Source organism: Lissotriton helveticus, chromosome 5_1 (assembly GCF_964261635.1).
Source record: "Lissotriton helveticus chromosome 5_1, aLisHel1.1, whole genome shotgun sequence".
In the NCBI taxonomy this organism is placed as follows: Eukaryota; Metazoa; Chordata; class Amphibia; order Caudata; family Salamandridae; genus Lissotriton; species Lissotriton helveticus.
The window spans coordinates 1518649725-1518657101 of NC_136065.1; positions in this window are offsets into that span (position 1 = coordinate 1518649725).

The window sequence follows — 7377 nt, forward strand, 5'->3', positions numbered from 1 at the left end:
TGGTTCATAGTAGTTTCAGATCTAGAATATTAAAAAGCCCCACCCATTTCCCTCACTATTTGCTTTATTCTCCTGGAAGAAGGACCCTTTTTGGAGCTGGAAGCAGAAAAAACAACAGGATGGCAGAAAGACAGGAAAGAACATCTTCTTCTTCTGACTCCCACATGGAATATCGCCAGCAAGCCAAGAAGGGGAAATCTTCTTTTATTTGGAAGTTTTTTACTTCGTGGTACTGTTCTTTCAAGGGGAAACCCTCTTAGAAAATACTCTTTTTCAATCCATACTATGATAAGACATGTAAAAAATGTCCACCCTGTGCAATATGCCCAAGCAGCCACAAGAGCTCTGGCCCAGCAGATTCCACCAGATGTGGCCAGCACATCTACAGCTCGACCTCCATCGCCAGCAAAAGCAGAAATGGACCTTAAGCCATATTTGGCACATGTGCATATGCGATGCAACAAATGTTTTGATGGTATTGTTTTTGGTGAACAGAGCCTGAAAGTAATTGAATGCAGCATTCAGGATCATAAATGCTCTGAAAGGAGATCATTTTTTTTATATTTTTCATTTATTTTGTTCTTGTTGAATAGTTTCCAAGTTGCAGTTTCTGATTTTTTTGCAAAAAACCCCAAAAAAAGACAAAACTTTTAAAAAAGCTAAAAAAATATTAAGTTATTTTCAGAACTCATTCAATTCTCTAAAAAGAGTTATATTCCAAATACACTGTGTCGTTTATTTCTTAGAATGAAAGCGTACTGCATAAATGAGTGATTGAAATGACTGAGTGAAGGGAAGGAAGGGACAAAGAGAAAGAGTGAGAAACGGGGAGTATGGTGAGTGACAAAAGAGAAGTCGAAGAGTGGTGAAAGAATATATGGTAGACTATAGGTAGAGGAGTGAGTTAAGGGGAATGAAAAACTAAGGGAAGGGCAGTAAAAAAAGGAGAAAAAAACAACTTGCAGTGTTTTGATGTTGTATTTATATTCATAAAAAAACAAAGATGTAAACACATATTTTATTTAGGGGTTAGCATTTAAAAACCTTTGAAATTCATTAAAAAAAACATAGGTTTCACACACGTTATAGTTAGGAATTAGCATTTAAAAAACCTTGCAAATTCACTGAAAAAACCATAGGTTTTACACACGTTATCGTTAGGAATTAGCATTTAAAAACCTAGCAAATTCATTGAAAAAAACATAGGTTTTATATCAGTTATAGTTAGCTGGACAATTTACTTATACAAAACCATTGAAATTCCCACGTTATAGTTAGTTGTACTCACTATAACTGGCGCGCCCGCAAAGCACTGCTAATGACGTCACATATTACATCACTCATGACATAGTCAGTGACATCACTCATGACATCACTGATGACATCTCAAATGACATCACTGATGACATCATCCTTGTGAAAGAATGGCAGACCCTCTCTCAGTGTAATATAAGTTTTGATACACATTGAAAAATAGAATCAAAACATTTCAAAACAATGGAGAAACTAATTCCACTTACAACAACCTATTCAGAAATTGCAAAATCTACATACACATTCACTCATTCACCAACATTTCTATATAGTTACTCATACACATACTCAATCATCATAAATACTCATTCATTTATACATTTTGTTACACAACGACACTCATCCTTAGAGTTATTCACACACATACTCACACAAGCAAATAAATGATAAATCAACCATACACTTGCTTATACAGCTATACATACACCACTACTCTTACTTCTACAGAAACGTACACATACTTTTTCAATAAAACAATCACTTATAGGAACAAAAACGTATTTATACAGAAACTCTTACAATCTCTCACTCTCACACATACTTACCTATATGCATCAATTCTTACTTATACTAATTTAAAACATATGTAGTTACTCATAAAGAAATGATTCAGACAGTCATTCACTTACTAACACACCCATACACACACTCATCCACCCATACAGCCCTGCACACATGCTGTCTTTAAAACATATACAAACAGTAAGCCACTCATTCATTCATATATGCACAAAGTAATAACCCCCACTAAACTTAACAGACACTCATACTAATACTCAAAAAATGAACTAATAACCCATATAGACAATCATGTAGCTACTCACCAACCCAAGCATCCGTCTATAGATAAAGGGAGACAGTGATACAGATATTTACAACTTTAAACAATAATTGCTAATACGTGTATTTAGTAACATACACTTAATAAGTCAGTTATACAATCAATTAAAATCCCCCCATCCATTTAAACATTTATTTAACCGTTTGTTCTTCCATCGATGTTTAGGTACATATATATAAAAAAAAAAAATCAGAAAGACACACATTCACTGGATGATGTCATCAGTGATGTCATCAGTGATGTCATTTGAGATGTCATCAGTGATGTCATGTAAATGTAAATGTATACTTGTAAAGCGCACTGTTACTCCATCTCGGAGTGTCCTGGCGCTGTATACCGCTGGGTAACCCGTCCTGGCTTTCCCTGTGAGATGGTCCCTCCTGGGCACCCCCAAGGTGAAGCCAGGCATCCCCGGCGCTGACAGGGCCGTTGTGGAGATTAAGCAAGCTATTGCCCAGAGTTGCAGAGTGGGACCCATGGTTAGCTTAGGCACCTAGGCGAGAATTATCGAGTCCGCGGACATTGACCCAAGACCCTGCCGCGACGGGAATTGAACCCTGGTCCCGGGCCGACCTCTGCTTCAGGGTCTGCCGCTTCTAACCAGTGAGCCACACTTCTCCACATCTCGTCATGAGTGATGTCACTGACTATGTCATGAGTGATGTAATATGTGACGTCATTAGCAGTGCTTTGCGGGAGCGCCAGTTATAGTGAGTACAACTAACTATAACGTGGGAATTTCAATGGTTTTGTATGAGTAAATTGTCCAGCTAACTATAACTGATATAAAACCTATGGTTTTTTCAATGAATTTGCTAGGTTTTTCAAATGCTAATTCCTAACTATAACGTGTGTAAAACCTATGGTTTTTTCAGTGAATATATATATCCACCAACGAAGGAGGAGCTCGCAGCAGCAGGCGTAGAACGAACCGGTGAGTCGGCTGACTCGTGCCGGTCGGCGTGTAACGCTTGCACACAGTCGGGACTCGGGGAAACTTCGGTATAGAGAGCAGGTGAAAAGGTGGTAATCGGCAGCAGTTTCAGTCAACAAACCGCTACAGATAAGCGTGTTTTACGAACTCATAAGAATAAGTCAGGTCAGGGTGCCGCGAAATGGAGGAAGCGTTTGCTTTACGGGAGAAAACAGCAGAAGATATGTTTTCAAATTTACCGGCAGTTATTAATCCTTCTACACGAACAGAAACAACAACACCTATGCCAGGGGATGTTAAAAGTTTGGAGAAAATTCTGGAGAAACATCACAGAAGCGAGATGATAAAGTGGTGGGAAATCAAATCTTTGGAAAAATATCACGAAGCTGGGCGGGTACCGAGAGGACTGCGCATAATGCTTGCGCCCAGTTTCGATAATCCCAAACCATAGCTTTTGAAAGAATGGGCGGAAAATAATCTGGACGCTTCTATGCGTCTTGTCTGCTTATTAATCAGACATGTCAAAGTGGATCGTGAAGATGACTTAAAAGAAATTGTCAAGCTAACAGAGGAACTTGAATCACTGACTATCCCGGAAAACAAGAGCATAGTGGAGAAACTGTTGAACGACATCATGGATAGGAAAAATAAACTAGAGGACACCATCAAAACCATGAAAATCTGGAAGTTTGCCCATGATAAGAACGACTATAAGAGAGGGCAAGTGTTCACATTTGCGCGCAAGTATGACTCTGTAAAAAAACATAGAGCTCTCATGCGACCTAATCCACTGGCTTCACGCACAAATGAGACGGACCAATCTTCAACTACAAGCAGGCAGGAACTAAGTTCTAACACCAGTCTAAAAGCAAGTGGCCAGGATTCAGATACGGGAAGTGCTTCTGGGATGTCTAGTTCTTCTTTAACATCACTGGGGCCTATGACATATGCGGATGAATTGGATTTTATAAGGGAACAAAGACTGCAGTCCCTTCGGTCGAGAGGTACGCAACCTCAACCAGGCAAACCAGGAACAGACGGCGGAAACAAAGGCGCAAATGCTCAAAATACAACAGGCAGAGGACGCCAGAAAAAGAATTGGCGGAGGTGAATACAGGTAATGCCAACAAAACTATTGTGAATCTCACTAACATTAATCTTAACTCTGCTGAGCAACAATTGTTAACGTTAGGCCTCAGTTTCTGCCCAGAAAGCAATTTTGGTTATGTGCGCACACGGATGGATGTTTACAAATTTATACGTAAACTGAAACTGCGACAGTTCTTTATGATAAAAAATCAGCGTTGCAACACAAGTAAAGACAATACCCTGACATCTAGAGTACCGACAGGCTTGTCAGCTGGCATGATTCCTACGTTAGTAACACTGCACACGTTGATGGATGATGACACTGAAACTCAGGGATCACAACAGGTCGCATATAATGAGGGGATTAATATTTCCCCACCAGGAAACAGTCCATTCAGACCACCATCCACTTTTTTGCCCATCATGCCGAGAGATGCTCTAGACATTTTTCATGAAAGGATTACTGATGAACTTAAATCTCTATACAGAAATGTTTGCAGATCTAGATCAGAAAACACTGGCCAGACTAAAGAATATTTTGAACTCATGAAGAAATTGAAAGATAATAACAAGGTTGTTATTAACAATGCAGATAAGGGGGGTAATATTGTCCTGTGGGATAAAGATCTTTACAGGGCAGATGCATTCAGACAACTAGAAGACACAGAGTGTTATGAACGCAGTGATGGAATTTCAGTACGTAAAATCAACAATGACTACAAGAATGATTTATCTAAATGGTTAAGGGAAGGTTTAATTACCAAGGAGGAATACAAGTTTTTGTTCAAAGAATACCCAGTTTTACCCTTGTTTTACCTTATCCCTAAGATACATAAAGGACTGAACCCACTGCAAGGTAGACCCATCATCTCTGCTATAAACAGTTGTTTTGAAAATACCTCAAAATATGTTGATTATTATCTGCAGGACTTTGTTACAGCTTTACCCACATATTTAAAAGACTCTAGAGACTTTTTGAACAAACTGAATACTGTGCAATGGACCGATGATATGGTGTTTTTGACGTTGGATATAACAGCACTATATACATGCATCAGGCATGAAGATGGATTGAGAGCAGTCAAATATTATCTTGATCAGAGAGATATAGGAATGTACCAACACAACAAAATGATTGTAGAAATGATCCGCAAATGCTTGTTGAACATTGTATTTCTGTTTGATGCCAAAATTTATAGACAAAAGAGAGGTGTGGCTATGGGGGCATGCTTCTCCCCCAGCTATGCATGTTTACATGTAGGCTGGTGGGAGGAGCATGTCCTCAGAAGACACCATAATGCAATTTTTGACACGCATATTGCACATATGTGGAGGTATATAGACAATGTCTTTATCGTGTGGAAAGGCAATATTGAACAGGCGAATGAGTTCGTACAATGTATAAACAACAATGATCTCAATTTAGCCTTTACCAGCAATATAAGCAGCACACGTCCAAATTTTCTAGACATTGAGGTTTCAATTCACAATGGAGTTATTGTCACTAGTCTGTACCAAAAACCCACAGCTGGCAATACATTATTGCATGCGTCCAGTTTTCATCCACGTCACACCATAGAAAGTCTCCCTTATGGAGAACTTCTGAGAATCAGGAGGGCATGTAGTACGGACGAGGCATGGAAAGAATCGCAGGAAATTGCCAAAGCTAGACTATTAGCTCGTGGTTATGGGGCAGGTAAAATAAAATTGGCTTTACAAAAAGTCAATCGACAAGACAGATGCACTTTATTACAACCAATGACCTCTGCCCAGAGCAGTGGAACAGAGCCAACCACGGGGGTATGTACAGATTTGGTCAGCAATAACGGCAATTCCCAATGCAGGTTTATTACCACGTATAGTAAGCAATCTCAAGCCATAAGAAAAATCATTAATGCTCAGTGGCCCATTGTCCTAACTGATGGGGTTCTTAAGGGAGTCTTGCCTGTAAAGCCTAGTATCACTTACAGTAAAGCATATTCCATGAGATCAGATCTGGTCAAGAATAGTCCAGAATTATTAAGTAAAGACATATGGTTCTCCACAAAGAAGTTTTTTTTAAATGTAGCAGTTGCAGAGCTTGAAAGTTTGGTTCAAACACTAAAACATATAAAACTGCTTTTTCGGACGAGTTGATTGAGATCAAAGGCAATTTTAACTGTAAAACAGACTATGCGGTGTATGTTTTGAATTGTATATGTGGTCTCCGCTATGTGGGAAGCACAAAACTTCCAGTGCAGGCGCGTATTTTACAACATTTGCCAGCAACAGCTAATTCGGACCAAACATATCCCGTTGCGAGACACGTCAAATCTGAACATGGTAATAATTTAAATGTATTATCTTACTTTGTGATTGACAGTGTCCCCATCAACAAAAGAGGAGGCAATAGAGACAAAGCTCTGCGACAACTGGAAACTAAATACATTTTAGAACTGGACACAAAGAGCCCTCGAGGTCTGAATATGTGTGAGGACACGTACCATTATTTATGATTGAATACATAATATCAATTAAGCATGTGTCTATTTATAGAGATCTATGACATCGATCTGCGTAATGGTTCAAAACATACAGTTGATTTTATATTGTATATAGGGTAGCATTATTTATGTCTCCATTTTGATCGTCGATGATTGTGTGTATTATCATGAATTTATCATTTGTGGTTTTATACTATTTATTGGCGCTCATTTGCTTAGACGTAATTTGCACTGGTATAGATACCATTATTCAGCTGCTATGCACGGATCACTTTATTCTTGATAAATCTGCTGGTAAATGTTTCTTATAATGAACAAATATTGTATTTAATAATGCTGATTTTCTCCCTTGTAAAGGGGTTCCTGGCTGGGATCCCCCAAAATAATTTAACCTATAGTTAAGCACTTTTTTCACGTATTGCACTTTTTTCAGCACAATAGCACTTTAACTAAGATACATGTGACCAAATAGCTCGACAACAAAATATCATATAAAATGATACAGATATGTTGTGATATAAATAATAATGCATTAAGCAGTTAAAAGATAAACGTTTTCATTGCAATGTAATGTTATGTTTTTAATAATGAGCATAATACTTATTGTTTTAGATATTAATTTTGGTTATTGATACCAAAAAATATTGCAATGTTTCTTTCCCTCACAACATATTTGATGTGCAATGTCAATGTATTTATACAGATATTATTTACTT